A 14,648-nucleotide genomic window follows, 5' to 3' on the forward strand; every position below is an offset into this window, starting at 1 on the left:
GACACCCAGGTCTCGTTGCACCTCCCCTTTCCTAATCTGTCACCATTCAGATAATAGTCTGTCTCTCTGTTTTTACCACCAAAGTGGATAACCTCACATTTATCCACATTATACTTCATCTGCCATGCATTTGCCCACTCACCTAACCTATCCAAGTCACTCTGCAGCCTCATAGCATCCTCCTCGCAGCTCACACTGCCACCCAACTTAGTGTCATCTGCAAATTTGGAGATACTACATTTAATCCCCTCGTCTAAATCATTAATGTACAATGTAAACAGCTGGGGCCCCAGCACAGAACCTTGCGGTACCCCACTAGTCACTGCCTGCCATTCTGAAAATTACCCATTTACTCCTACTCTTTGCTTCCTGTCTGACAACTAGTTCTCAATCCATGTCAGCACACTACCCCCAATTCCATGTGCTTTAACTTTGTACATTAATCTCTTGTGTGGAACCTTGTCGAAAGCCTTCCGAAATTCCAAATATACCACATCAACTGGTTCTCCCTTGTCCACTTTACTGGAAACATCCTCAAAAAATTGAAGAAGTTTTGTCAAGCATGATTTCCCTTTCACAAATCTATGCTGACTTGGACCTATCATGTCACCTCTTTCCAAATGCGCTGCTATGACATCCTTAATAATTGATTCCATCATTTTACCCACTACTGATGTCAGGCTGACCGGTCTATAATTCCCTGTTTTCTCTCTCCCTACTTTTTTAAAAAGTGGGGTTACATTGGCTACCCTCCACTCGATAGGAACTGATCCAGAATCTATGGAATGTTGGAAAATGACTGTCAATGCATCCGCTATTTCCAAGGCCACCACCTTAAGTACTCTGGGATGTAGTCCATCAGGCCCTGGGGATTTATCGGCCTTCAAGCCCATCAATTTCCCCAACATAATTTCCCAACTAATAAGGATCTCCCTCAGTTCCTCCTTCTTACTAGACCCTCTGACCTCTTTTATATCCGGAAGGTTGTTTGTGTCCTCCTTAGTGAATACCGAACCAAAGTACTTGTTCAATTGGTCTGCCATTTCTTTGTTCCCCATTATGACTTCCCCTGATTCTGACTGCAGGGGACCTACATTTGTCTTTACTAACCTTTTTCTCTTTACAAATCTGTGGAAACTTTTGCAGTCCGTCTTAATGTTCTCTGCAAGCTTCCTCTCGTACTCTATTTTCCCTTCCATAATCAAACCCTTTGTCCTCCTCTGCTGAGTTCTAAATTTCTCCCAGTCCCCAGGTTCACTGCTATTTGTGGCCAATTTGTAGCCACTTCCTTGACTTTAATACAATCCCTGATTTCCCTTGATAGCCATGGTTTGAGCCATCTTCCCTTTTTTATTTTTACGCCAGACAGGGATGTACAATTGCTGTAGTTCATCCATGCGGTCTCTAAATGTCTGCCATTGCCCATCCACTGTCAACCCCTTAAGTATCATTCGCCAATCTATCCTAGCCAATTCACGCCTCATACCTTCAAAGTTACCCTTCTTTAAGTTCTGGACCATAATCTGAATTAACTGTTTCATTCTCCATCCTAATATAGAATTCCACCATATTATGGTCACTCTGCCCCAAGGGGCCTCGCACAACGAGGTTACAAATTAATCCTCTCTCATTACACAGCACCCTGTCTAAGATGGCCTCCCCGCTAGTTGGTTCCTCGACATATTGGTCTAGAAAACCATCCCTTATGCACTCCAGGAAATTCCTCCTCCACTGTATTGCTTCCAGTTTGGTTAGCCCAATCTATATGCATATTAAAGTCACCCATGATAACTGCTGCACCTTTATTGCATGCACCCCTAATTTCCTGTTTGATGTCCTCCCCAACATCACTAGTACTGTTTGGAGGTCTGTACACAACTCCCACTGACGTTTTTTGCCCTTTGGTGTTCTGCAGCTCTACCCATATAGATTCCACATCATCCAAGCTAATGTCCTTCCTAACTATTGCATTAATCTCCTCTTAAACCAGCAATGCTACCCCACCTCCTTTTCCTTTTATTCTATCCATCCTGAATGTTGAATACCCATGGATGTTGAGTTTCCAGCCCTGATCATCCTGGAGCCACTTCTCCGTAATCCCAATCACATCATATCCGTTAACATCTATTTACACAGTTAATTCATCCACCTTATTTCGGATACTCCTTGCATTAAGACACAAAGCCTTCAGGCTTGTTTTTTTAACACCCTTTGTCCTTTTAGAATTATGATGTAGTTTGGCCCTTTTTGTTTCTTGCCTTTGTTTACTCGACCTTCCACTATTGCTTTTTACCTTTCTACCATCTGTTTCTGACTCCATATTACTTTGCCCTATCTTGCTGCATAGATTCCCATCCCCCTGCCATATTAGTTTAAACACTCCTGAACTGCATTAGCAAATGTTACCCCTAGGACATCAGTTCCAGTCCTGCCCAAGTGCAGACCATCCCTTTTGTACAGGTCCCACTTCCCCCAGAACTGGTTCCAATGTCCCAGGAATTTGAATCCCTCTCTCTTGCACCACTGCTCAAGCCACGTATTTGTTCTAACTATCCTGCTCCCTCTACTCTGATTAGCATGTGGCACTGGTAGCAATCCAGAGATTACTAACTTTGAGGTCCTACTTTTTAATTTAACTCCTAGCTCTCTAAATTCAGCTTGGAGGACCTTTTCCCACTTCTTACCTATATCGTTGGTACCTACATGTACCACGACAACTAGCTGTTCAGCCTCCCTCTCCAGAATTCTCTGCAGCCGCTCCGAGACATCCTTGACCCTTGCACCAGGGAGGCAACATACCATCCTGGAGTTTCGGTTGCGGCCGCAGAAACTCCTATCTATTCCCCTTACAATAGAGTCCCCTATCACTATAGCTCTCCCAATCTTTTTCCCACCCTTCTGTGCAGCAGAGCCAGCCACGGTGCCATGAACTTGGCTGCTGCTGCCCTCCCTGATGAATCATCCTCCTCAACAGTACCCAAAGCGGTGTATCTGTTTTGCAGGGGGATGACTGCAGGGGACCCTTGCACTACCTTCCTTGCATTGCTCTTCCTGATGGTCTTCCATTCCCTAGCTGGCTGTGGACACTTCACCTGCGGTAAGACCAACTCGCTACACGTGCTACTCACGTCATTCTCAGCATCGTTGATGCTGTAGAGTAAATCCACCCTCAGCTCCAACTCCGCAACACGGTCTGTCAGGAGCTGGAGGCGGATACACTTCCCGCACATGTAGTCGTCAGGGACAGCGGAAGTGTCCCTGAGTTCCCACATGGTACAGGAGGAGCATGCTGCACCCGTCCAAGGCCAATATATCCTTCCTGAGGGGTCGTGCCCAGAACTGGTTGCAAGATCCAGGTGGGGTCTGACCAGAGATTTATATAAACTGTAACATATCTTCCACTCCTTGTCTGTCCCTGGTATTGTATCCTCGTCCTCTACTGTGAGGACCATATATAAAGAGGTGACAGTGTGACCCACTGAGCCCCGGCTGGCACCTGGAGCTGGTGACAAAGGCTGGGAGTGTGAGAGCTGCGATAAAGATTAACGGGCTGTCGGAGACTGAAGTCAGGTCTGGGAATTGTCAGCAATGTGTGGGAGAAAGTGCTGGAGTCTGTGTTACACTAACTCCCGCTCGCAGCACAACATTGAATCCAGCGTTTGAAGATTGCCTCGAGGGCAGCTTGTGATGGTTCAATGACAGAATGATCTGATTTGCTGCTCAGAAATGTGTCTTTTTCCTCCTGTGATTTCAGTGGTTTGCTGGAAATAATCAGATTCTGGGATTAGTCAGCTGGAGAAATCTTTTTTGAAACTGGGTCCTGAAGTGAGGTGGGATAATTCACTCTGACAGATTCCAGCTTTGGAATGGAATTTGTCTCTACGTGGCGTGAGGTGAATCTCAGAGACCTCCTGCCTCAGACTGTTTCCTCATTCTTTTATTATTTGTTCCTGGGATGTGGGCGTTGCTGGCAAGGCCGGCATTTATTGCCCATCCCTAATTGCCCTTGAGAAGGTGAGGTGAGCCGCCTTCTTGAACCGCTGTAGTCCATGTGGTGAAGGTACTCCCACAGTGCTGTTATGGAGTGAGTTCCAGGATTGTGACCTAGTGACGTTGAAGGTACGGCGATTTATTTCCAAGTCAGTATGGGGTGTAACTTGGAGGGGAACCTGTAGGTGATGGTGTTCCCATGCACCTGCTGCCCTTGTCCTTCTAGGTGGTAGAGGTCAGGGTTTGTGAGGTGCAGCCGAAGAAGCCTTGGTGAGTTGCTGGAGTGCATCTTGTTGATGGTACATACTGCAGCAATGGTGCACCAGTTGTGGAGAGAGTGAATGTTTAAGGTGATGGATGGGATGCCAATTAAATGGGCTGCTTTGTCCTGGATGCTGTCAAGCTTCGAGTATTGCTGGAGCTGCACTCATCCAGCCAAGTGCAAAGTATTCCCACACACTCCTGACTTTTGCCTTATAAATGGAAAGGCTTTGAGGAGTCAGGAGGTGAGACAATCGCCGCTGAATACCCAGCCTCTGACATGCTCTTGTTGCCACTGTATTTATGTGACTGGTCCAGTTATTTTCTGGTCAATGGTGATCCCCAGGGATTCGGCGATGGTAATGCTGCTGAATGTCAAGGGGAGGTCTCGCATGTTGGAGGTAGTCATTGCCTGGACCTTGTGTGGTGCGAATATTACTTGTCACTTATCAGCCCAAGCCTGAATGTCATCCAGGTCTTGCTGCATTCGGGCATGGACTGCTTCATTATCTGAGGAATTGCAATTGGCACTGAACACTGTGCTATCTTCAGTGAACATCCCCAGTTCTGACCTTATGATGGAGGAAAGGTCATTGATGAAGCAGCTGAAGATGGTTTGGCATAGGACACTGCCCTGAGGAACTCCTGCAGTGATGACCTGGGGTTAAGATGATTGACCTCCAACAACTATAACCACCTTCCTTTGTGATAGGTGACTCCAGCCAGTGGAGATTTCTCCCCCTGATTCCCATTAACTTCAATTTTACTGATGTCAAGGGCAGTCACTCTCACTTTACCTCTGGAATTCAGCTCCGTTGTTCATGTTTGGACCAAGGCTGTAATGAGGTCTGGAGCCGAGTGGTCCTGGCGGAACCCAAACTGAGCTTTGCTAAGCAGGGTATTGGTGTGTAAGAGCTGCTTGTATCATTGTTAATGACACCTTCTATCACTTTGCTGATGATTGAGAGTAGACTGATTGGGCGGTAATTGGACAGATCGGATTTGTTCTGCTTTTCATGGACAGGATATAGTTGGGCAGTTTTCCACATTGCGAATAGATGCCAGTGTTGTAGCTGTACTGGAACAGCTTGGCTAGAGGCGCGGCTTGTCCTGGCGCACAATACTTCAGCGCCATAGCCGGGATGTTGTCCGTGCCCATAGCCTTTGGTGTATCCAATGCACTCAGCTGTTATTTGATATCACTTGGAGTGAATCGATTTGGATGAAGACTGGCTTCTGTGATGGTGGGGATGGCAGGAGGAGGCCGATATGGATCATCCACTCGGCACTTCTTGCTGAAAAAACTTGCAAAAGTTTCAGCCTTGTCTTTTGAACTTCCGTGCTGGGCTCTGTCATCATTGGGGATGTGGATGTTCATGGAGCCTCCTCCCATTGTTTAATGGTCCACCAACATTCACGACTGGATGTGGCAGGACTGCAGAGCTTTGATCTGATCTGTTGATTGTGCGATCACTTCACCCTGTCTATAGCATGTTGCCTCCGCTGTTTCCTCATTCCCCTGTTTCTTTGCCCTTCCCCATCACAAGTCTCTGAAAGTGGCAGGATCTTGATAAAGCTGTTAAATAGCTCACGGGATCCTGGGTTTTATTAATAGAGGAATAGCGTACAAGAGCAAGGAAGTTATGATAAACTTTTTGTTGTATATGTTGACTATGGATGCACTCTATTTGTAGTCACTGTGAGATTGTATAAGATGGAGGAGACTTGTTTACCTGATGTACTGTCAATAAGGTTCACACCATGTACATACATGCTGGCACCACTAGAGGGTACAACAGGTGGAGACCAAGGGTTTCCTGTCCTGGTGGCAGGGCCCTGTATAAAAGGCTGCACACCATGCTTGCACAGCACTCTGTAATTTGGAATAAAAGACCAAGGTCACTACAGTTCAAGTACAACACACTGCTTTGTGGAGTCATTCATAAGTACATTACAGACATAACAACTGGTGACGAGAATAGGACTTTCACGCGATCATGACTACCTTTGGCACACTAAAAGACTTTGCAAAGTTGATGATTGGGATGCCTTCATGGAAAGACTCGAGCAATATTTTGTGGCAAACGACCTGGCAAGGGACACAGACACATTGGCGGAGAAGCGCAAGGCTATACTTCTGATCAGTTGTGGGACCCAGGTCTACCGCCTTGTCAGGGATTTGCAGGCACTCACGAAGATCAAGGATAAGACATAACTGACTGAACTAATTCGTGACCAACTTCAATCAAAGGAGAGCATCCTCACGGCCAGTCACAGATTCTACACGCACTGCAGACCTGAGGGCCAGGAGATTGCAAAATATGCTGCCGACCTCAGGAGACTTGCGGCACCATGTGATTTCAGCACACAGCTCAATGAAGCATTGTGAGACATCTTCGTTATAGGAATTGGCCACGAGAGCCTCCTTCACAAGCTACTATCTGCCGACACCACAGCCAACCTGCAGAAAGTCATCGGCATCACTCAGGCATTCATGACTGCAGCACGAAGCAAATCGTTCATCCTATGGACTCAAACCCGGCAAGTACTGTACACAGAATGGTGCCTTTCACAGGCAAGACTGTAGAACATGGCTCTGCCCAGGGCAGAGAGCACAGACCTCAGTTTTCCAGAACTCAGAGTCCGCCGACAGGTGCTAATCGAGTAGCACCCTGCTGGCATTGTGGAGGAAACCACAGGGCTTACCAATGTCGGTTTGCTGAGTACGTATGCAAAGCCTGTAACACGAAGGGCCACCTCCAGCGCATATGTAAAAGAAATACGACTCACCAATCTAGCAGAGGAGTCGGTAGATGACATTGAATCCAGCGGGGAATATGATGATTTGGCCAGAGAGGCAGCTCAGCCCCAAGAGGAATTGTATGGACTGTATTCCTGCACCACCGATTGTCCTCCAGTTAAGATGGAAGTCGAGATTAACGACATTCCAGTCTTCATGGAAGTGGAGACAGGAGCTAGCCAGTCAGTGATGATCCAGGATGCCTTCAAGAGGCTATGAAATGAAAAATGACCCGAGCTGGTTCCAGTACAGGAAAAGTTGTGCACTTACACCAAGGAGCCAATCCCAGTCCTTGGTAGTGCGGATGCAAGTGTAATGCATAATGTCATGGTGCATAAGTTACCACTGTGGATTGTTGCAGCTGATGGTCGAACACTACTCGGAAGAAGGTGGATGGGGAAGATCCAGTGGAAATGAGAAGACCCCTTCACTCCAGCAATCGATGTCCCCCATGCTCAGAGGCAGAGCAAAACCTCAACTTCAATTGGGCCAGGCACCAGACAACAGACCAGCGCAGCACCTGAGGCACAGACCATCCATCACGACTGTTATATATGAAGAAAGAGTCTGACTGGATACTGTGAGCTCAAAGTAAAGTGTGACCGTAGTCTTTTACTGCAGGTCTCCAGAGTGCCTCTCCAACCTGTGAGGGCTCCTTAAGTACTTGTGCTCTCAAAGGATTATGGGATCTCTTGGAACTCCAGTGGATGAGCCCTCTGGTGGCTGTACAGAGTATATACAAATTTACATCTATAACAACACTCCCCCCCCCAAAGTCAACAGTGTAACTATTTACCAGGTGAGTCGATGTGGGGCCCTTCTTGCCCTGGTTGATTGTCTCGGGACAAATGCTGGTATTAGTGAATCATCTGTTGGGCCCTCGCTGGGCTGCTGTGCAGCTGGCCTTGCTGGGCTGCCTGGTGTGGTGATTCCTGCTAGGCTGCTGCAGATGATAGGTTCTGCTTCATGGCCAACCGCGGTGTCGGTTGCCACTGGTGTGTATGTTGCAGGGGTCAAAGAAATTAGGGTCCAAAATGGGTTGCTCAGGATAGTCCGTGAATCTGAGTTTGATTTGGTCCAAGTATCTCCAGTAAATGAGTTTATTTGAAATTTTGACCCAGAACACCCAGCTCCCCTCCTTGGCCACAACAGTGCCGGAAGCCACTTGGGACCTTGTCCATAATTCAATACAAATACAGGATCATTGATTTCAATCTCGCGTGACACATTTGCGCTATCATGACATGTACTTTGTTGAAGCCATCTGCTCTCTACCTGTTCATATCGATCAGGGTGAACTAAGAGAGTCTTGTCTTAAGTGCTCTTTTCATGAGCAGTTCAGCAGGTGGGATCCCAGTGAGCGAGTGGGGTCTCGTGTGATAGCTAAGCAGGACTCGGGATAGGCGAGTCTGCAGTGAGCCTTCCATTACCCTCTTCAAGCCCTGCTTGATAGTTTGCACTGCTCTCTCTGCCTGACCATTGGATGAAATGGGGCAGATGTGACATGTTTGATCCCGTTGCGGATCATGAATTCTTTGAACTCAGCACTGGTAAAACATGGCCCGTTGTCGCTCACAAGGATATTGGGCAGGCCATGCATGGCAAAGATGGCCCGCAGGCTTTCAGTGGTGTGCAGCGGACGTGCTTGCCGACATTATCTCACATTCAATCCATTTGGAGTACGCATCTACAACCACAAGGTACATTTTACCCAAGAACGGGCCTGCATAGTAGACATGGACCCTGGACCACTGTTTGGAGGGCCAAGTCATAAACTTAGTGGCGCCTCCCTGGGTGCATTGCTTAACTGCGAGCATGTGTTACATCTGTGCACGCAGGACGCTAAGTCCGCATCGATTCCGGGCTACCACACGTGGGATCTGGCTATTGCTTTCATCATTATGATGCCTGGGTCAGTTCTGTGGAGGTCACTGATGAAGGTGTCTCTGCCCTTCTTGGGGACCATTACCCGATTGCCCCACAGAAGACATCCTGCCTGTAAAGACATTTCATCTTTACGTCACTGATACGGCTTAATCTCTTCCTGCATTTCCACTGGGACACTGGACCAGCTCCTGTGAAGCGCACAGTTTTTAACTAGGGACAGTAAGGTGTCCTGGCTTGTCCAGGTTCAAATCTTTCGGGCTGTTACGGGTGATTGCTCACTCTCAAATGCTTCCATAACCATGACTAAATCTGCCGGCTGTGCTATTTTCTGTTGTGGGCAATGGCAGCCTACTGAGAGCATCGGCACATTTTTCTGTGCCTGGCCTGTGGCGGATGGCATAATTGTATGTGGACAACGTGAGCACCCATCTCTGGATGCGGGCCGATGCATTAGTATATATCCCCTTACTTTCGGAAAAAAGGGATATAAGTGGCTTATGGTCAGTTTCCAATTCAATTTTTAGCCCAAACAGGTATTGATGCATTTTCTTTACCCCATAGACGCATGCTAATGCATCTTTTTCAATCATGCTGTAGGCTCTCTCAGCCTTGGACAGACTTCTTGATGCATAAGCAACCAGTTGCAATTTCCCCAAATCATTAGCTTTTTGCAATACACACCCGACACCGTACGAAGACGCATCACAGGCTAGTGTCAAACGCTGACATGGATCATACAACACAAGAAATTTGTTTGAGCATAACAGTTTTCCAGGTTTTGCAAAGACTTTTGTCCCATACCCAATCGCCCCCTTTACGCAGTAAGGCGAGCAGTGGTTCTAACAGTGTGCTGAGACCCGGTAAGAAGTTACCAAAGTAGTTCAGGAGTCCTAGAAACGACCACAGCTCTGTCACGTTCTGTGGCCTCGGTGCGATCTCGCTTGTCTCCATCTTGGAGTCGGTGGGCCTGATGCCATCCGCTGCGATCCTCCTCCTCAGGAACTCCACTTCAGGCACCAGGAAAACGCACTTCGAGTGTTTTAACCTGAGCCCCATGCGGTTGAGTCGACTAAGAACCTCCTCCAACTTCTGCATCTGCAGAAGTCCTGGAAGACCACCGTGCGCGGAACCAACTTCAGTAAGCTTTCCATGTTTCTCTGGAAAATTGCCACGGCTGATCGAATTCCAAACGGACATCTGTTATAAATGAAGAGACATTTCTATGTGTTGATGCAGGTGAGGCCCTTTGATGATTCCTCCAGATCCTGCATCATGTAGGCTGAAGTCAAGTGCAGCTTCATGAACATCTTTCCTCCCGCCAGTGTTGCAAAGTGGTCGTTGGCCTTTGGTCGTGGATATTGGTCCTGTCGGGAGAAACGATTGATAGTCACTTTGTCATCACCACAGATTCTGACGGTGCCATCTCCCTTGAGGACTGGAACAATCGGGCTGGCCCACTCGTTGAATTTGGTGAAATGATGCCCTCTCTTTGCAGCTGGTCTAACTTGATCTCTACTCTTACTCTCATCGTGTGTGGTATTGCTCTCGCCTTGTGATGGATGGGTTGCGCAACCGAGACGAAGTGGAAATTTACACCTTGAAATTTCCCGATGTCTGGTTCGAACAGCGAAGGGAACTTGTTTAAGACCTGGGCACACGAGGTGTCGTCAGCGGGCGCGAGCGCTCGGACGTCGTCCCAGTTCCAGTGTATCTTTCCCAGCCAGCTCCTGCCGATAGCTTATGCACTGGTCCATAGTAGGAGACCTTTACAGTACCGCTGCCGATTACAGGAATCAGTTCCTTTGTGTAAGTTCTTAGTTTCATGCGAATGGCAGTCAAGATGCATTCATTATAATCTACCAAAATTCTCTGGACTCTGGGGAGGTACCAGCGGATTGGAAAGCAGATAATGTAACGCCTGTGTTTAAAAAAAGGGGGCAGACAAAAGGCAGGTAACTATAGGCCGGTTAGTTTAACATCTGTAGTGGGGAAAATGCTTGAAGCTATCATTAAGGAAGAAATAGCGGGATATCTAGATAGGAATAGTGCAATCAAGCAGATGCAACATGGATTCATGAAGGGGAAATCATGTTCAACTAATTTACTGGAATTCTTTGAGGATATAACGAGCATGGTGGATAGAGGTGTACCGATGGATGTGGTGTATTTAGATTTCCAAAAGGCATTCGATAAGGTGCCACACTAAAGGTTACTGCAGAAGATAAAGGTACGCGGAGTCAGAGGAAATGTATTAGCATGGATCGAGAATTGGCTGGCTAACAGAAAGCAGAGAGTCGGGATAAATGGGTCATTTTCGGATTGGAAATCGGTGGTTAGTGGTGTGCCACAGGGATCGGTGCTGGGACCACAACTGTTTACAATATACATAGATGACCTGGAAGAGGGGACAGAGTGTAGTGTAACAAAATTTGCAGATGACACAAAGATTAGTGGGAAAGCGGGTTGTGTAGAGGACACAGAGAGGCTGCAAAGAGATTTAGATAGGTTAAGCGAATGGGCTAAGGTTTGGCAGATGGAATACAATGTCGGAAAATGTGAGGTCATCCACCTTGGAAAAAAACAGTAAAAGGGAATATTATTTGAATGGGGAGAAATTACCACATGCTGCAGTGCAGAGGGACCTGTGGATCCTTGTGCATGAATCCCAAAAAGTTAGTTTGCAAATGCAGCAGGTAATCAGGAAGGCGAATGGAATGTTGGCCTTCATTGCGAGAGGGATGGAGTACAAAAGCAGGGAGGTCCTGCAGCAACTGTATAGGGTATTAGTGAGGCCGCACCTGGAGTACTGCATGCAGTTTTGGTCACCTTACTTAAGGAAGGATATACTAGCTTTGGAGGGGGTACAGAAACGATTCACTCGGCTGATTCCGGAGATGAGAGGGTTACCTTATGATGATAGATTGGGCAGACTGGGTCTTTACTCGTTGGAGTTCAGAAGGATGAGGGGTGATCTTACAGAAACATTTAAAATAATGAAAGGGATAGACAAGATAGAGGCAGAGAGGTTGTTTCCACTGGACGGGGAGACTAGAACTAGGGGGCACAGGCTCAATATATAGGGGAGCCAATTTAAAACCGAGTTGAGAAGGAATTTCTTCTCCCAGAGGGTTGTGAATCTGTGGAATTCTCTGCCCAAGGAAGCAGTCGAGGCTAGCTCATTGAATGTATTCAAATCACAGATAGATAGATTTTTAACCAATAAGTGAATTAAGGGTTACGGGGAGCGGGCGTCTAAGTGGAGCTGAGTCCATGGCCAGATCAGCCATGATCTTGTTGAATGGCGGAGCAGGCTCGAGGGGCTAGATGGCCTACTCCTGTTCCTAATTCTTATGTTCTTATGTTCTTATGAAGCCTTGCTGTGCCACATTTCTTCGAAAGTCTTTTTGCTCATGATGGACTGGCTCGCGCCCGTGTCCAGCTCCATTGACACCAGGAGTCCATTTGGTTCAACATTCAGCATTATCAGGGAACATTTTGTGGTAAATATGTGCACCCCATATACCTCTGCCTCCTCGGTCTGAGGCTCTAGTTCGTCGTGTTCCACCGTAGATCTGTCCTCCTCTGCAACATGTTGGTTTGCAGGATTAACAGGATTTTCAGCTCGCCTGCACACTCGTTGGAGGTGTCCCATTGTTCCACAGTCTTTGCAAACGTACCCTTTGAAGCGGCATGAATGGAAACGATGATCACCCCTGCAGCGCCAACAAGGTGTTAATGGCTTATCCTTAATGGTGGACTCTGAGCCATCTGTGGACCTGCAGCTGCAGGCAAGTGGGGTCTGCCCTGTACGTTGCAATTTGAAAACAACATTACTTTGTTCACAGTACTTGTTGCAGCACTCGTGTGCTGAGAGATTGTCACTGGTGGCAATGAACGCCTCGGCTATCGCTATGGTCTTACTCAAGCTTGGGCACTCCACAGTCAAAAGTTTGTGAAGTATCATTTCGTGGCCAATGCCAAGCACGAAAAATTCTCTGAGCATGTGCTCCAAATGTCCTTCAAATTCGCAATGTCATGCAAGGCGTCTTAGCTCGGCAACATAACTCGCCACTTCCTGGCCTTCAGACCTTTTGCAGGTGTAGAACCGGTACCTCACCATCAGAACGTTTTCCTTTGGGTTCAAATGCTCCTGGACCAGTGTGCATAAATCATCGTACAATCTCTCTATGGGTTTCGCTGGAGCAAGCAGGTTTTTCATGAGGCCATACGATGGTGCCCCGCAGACAGTGAGGAGAATCGCCCTTCGTTTGGCAGAGTTCGCTTCTCCTTCCAGCTCGTTGGCCACGAAGTATTGGTCGAGTCGCTCCACAAAGGTTTCCCAATCATCTCCCTCTGAGAATTTCTCCAGGATGCCCACTGTTCTCTGCATCGTTGTGCTCGTTATCTGTATCTCATCGCCAGTTGTTATGTATGAAAAAAGAGTCTGACTGGAGACTGTGAGCTCAAAGTAAAGTGTGACCTTAGTCTTTTCTTGCAGATCTCCAGAGTGTCTCTCCAACCTGTGAGGCCTCCTTAAGTACCTGTGCTCCCAAGGGATTATGGGATCCCTTGGGACTCCAGGGGATGAGCCCTCTGCTGGCTGTACAGGATATATACAAGTTTACATCTATAACAATGACTGCATGGCAATGATCCAACAGGAACGATCGAAAAATACCTTTCCGGCTCCAGTGGCAGGACTCCTGGGGAAGAGATCGAATTCACAGGTACCCTTCCAGCATTTGTGGCAGAATCGTGGGAGAGAAGGATCAAGGCAGTCGACCTCGGGAACCGAGGCAAGATCGCGCTCCTGCTGCAGCGAGGATCAGCACGGCTGAAAAAAAAGATGGCCACGGCAACATCACGAGGTGCAACGCTGAGGAACCAATACACGGGGTCCAACAAAGGATCTGATTGGGGTAAAGCTAGCAGGGTTCTCTTAAGGGAGACCTGCAACCAACTGAACTTAAAGAGACATTGTATGCATGGCAATCATTGTAACGAACCGATTAAGATTGTGAACAGAATGTTGTTGCGGGATGTCGGTCCCAGTCCTAATGCAAAGAACCAAATGTTGTGAGATGTTGGGAATAGCGTGTCCCCTAGAGCAGCAAGCGAGCAAAATCGGGAGGGTGAAGGCACTGGTCCTGATACCCTGCCCCAGGTCTATCCCACGCTGCAGGCACCCAATGGCACCATTCGCCACGGACCTGGAAACGAAAACAGCGGCAATACGCGAGTCGGCCCCTGTTGTCCACCACCCGGGTGGAGACAGCGCAGCCCCCAGACCCAATTCCTACCTCGGCCATGTCCGGGAGCGAAAGGTCACAACCAACGGGACCTGGAACAGCCAGGTTCCCAATACCGTGAGAGAGTAGGCAGAGGATTCTGCAGCCCTCAAAGGTGGACAGGGACGCCACACACATCCGTGGCTCTGCTCACCACTAGGCAACGGCAAAGGCCCTGACTCCTGGCAAGGTGAGTGAACCAAGCCCACCCCGCTAGTAGGGGGCGCAGCGCCACCATCAGATGACTAGGATCCTGTCCGGTTGCTCTGGAACTAGCGTCCTTGCATACCTGTTCTGCTACCTCAGTACTCACCATGACTAAACCATGAATGCAATCTACCCAATCCTGGCACACGACCATAAAACGTAACAAATGTAAGTCATGGAACCTAGGTGCCACGATACAAACTGAAAAAATGTCT

Source organism: Pristiophorus japonicus, chromosome 7 (genome assembly GCF_044704955.1).
Source record: "Pristiophorus japonicus isolate sPriJap1 chromosome 7, sPriJap1.hap1, whole genome shotgun sequence".
In the NCBI taxonomy this organism is placed as follows: Eukaryota; Metazoa; Chordata; class Chondrichthyes; family Pristiophoridae; genus Pristiophorus; species Pristiophorus japonicus.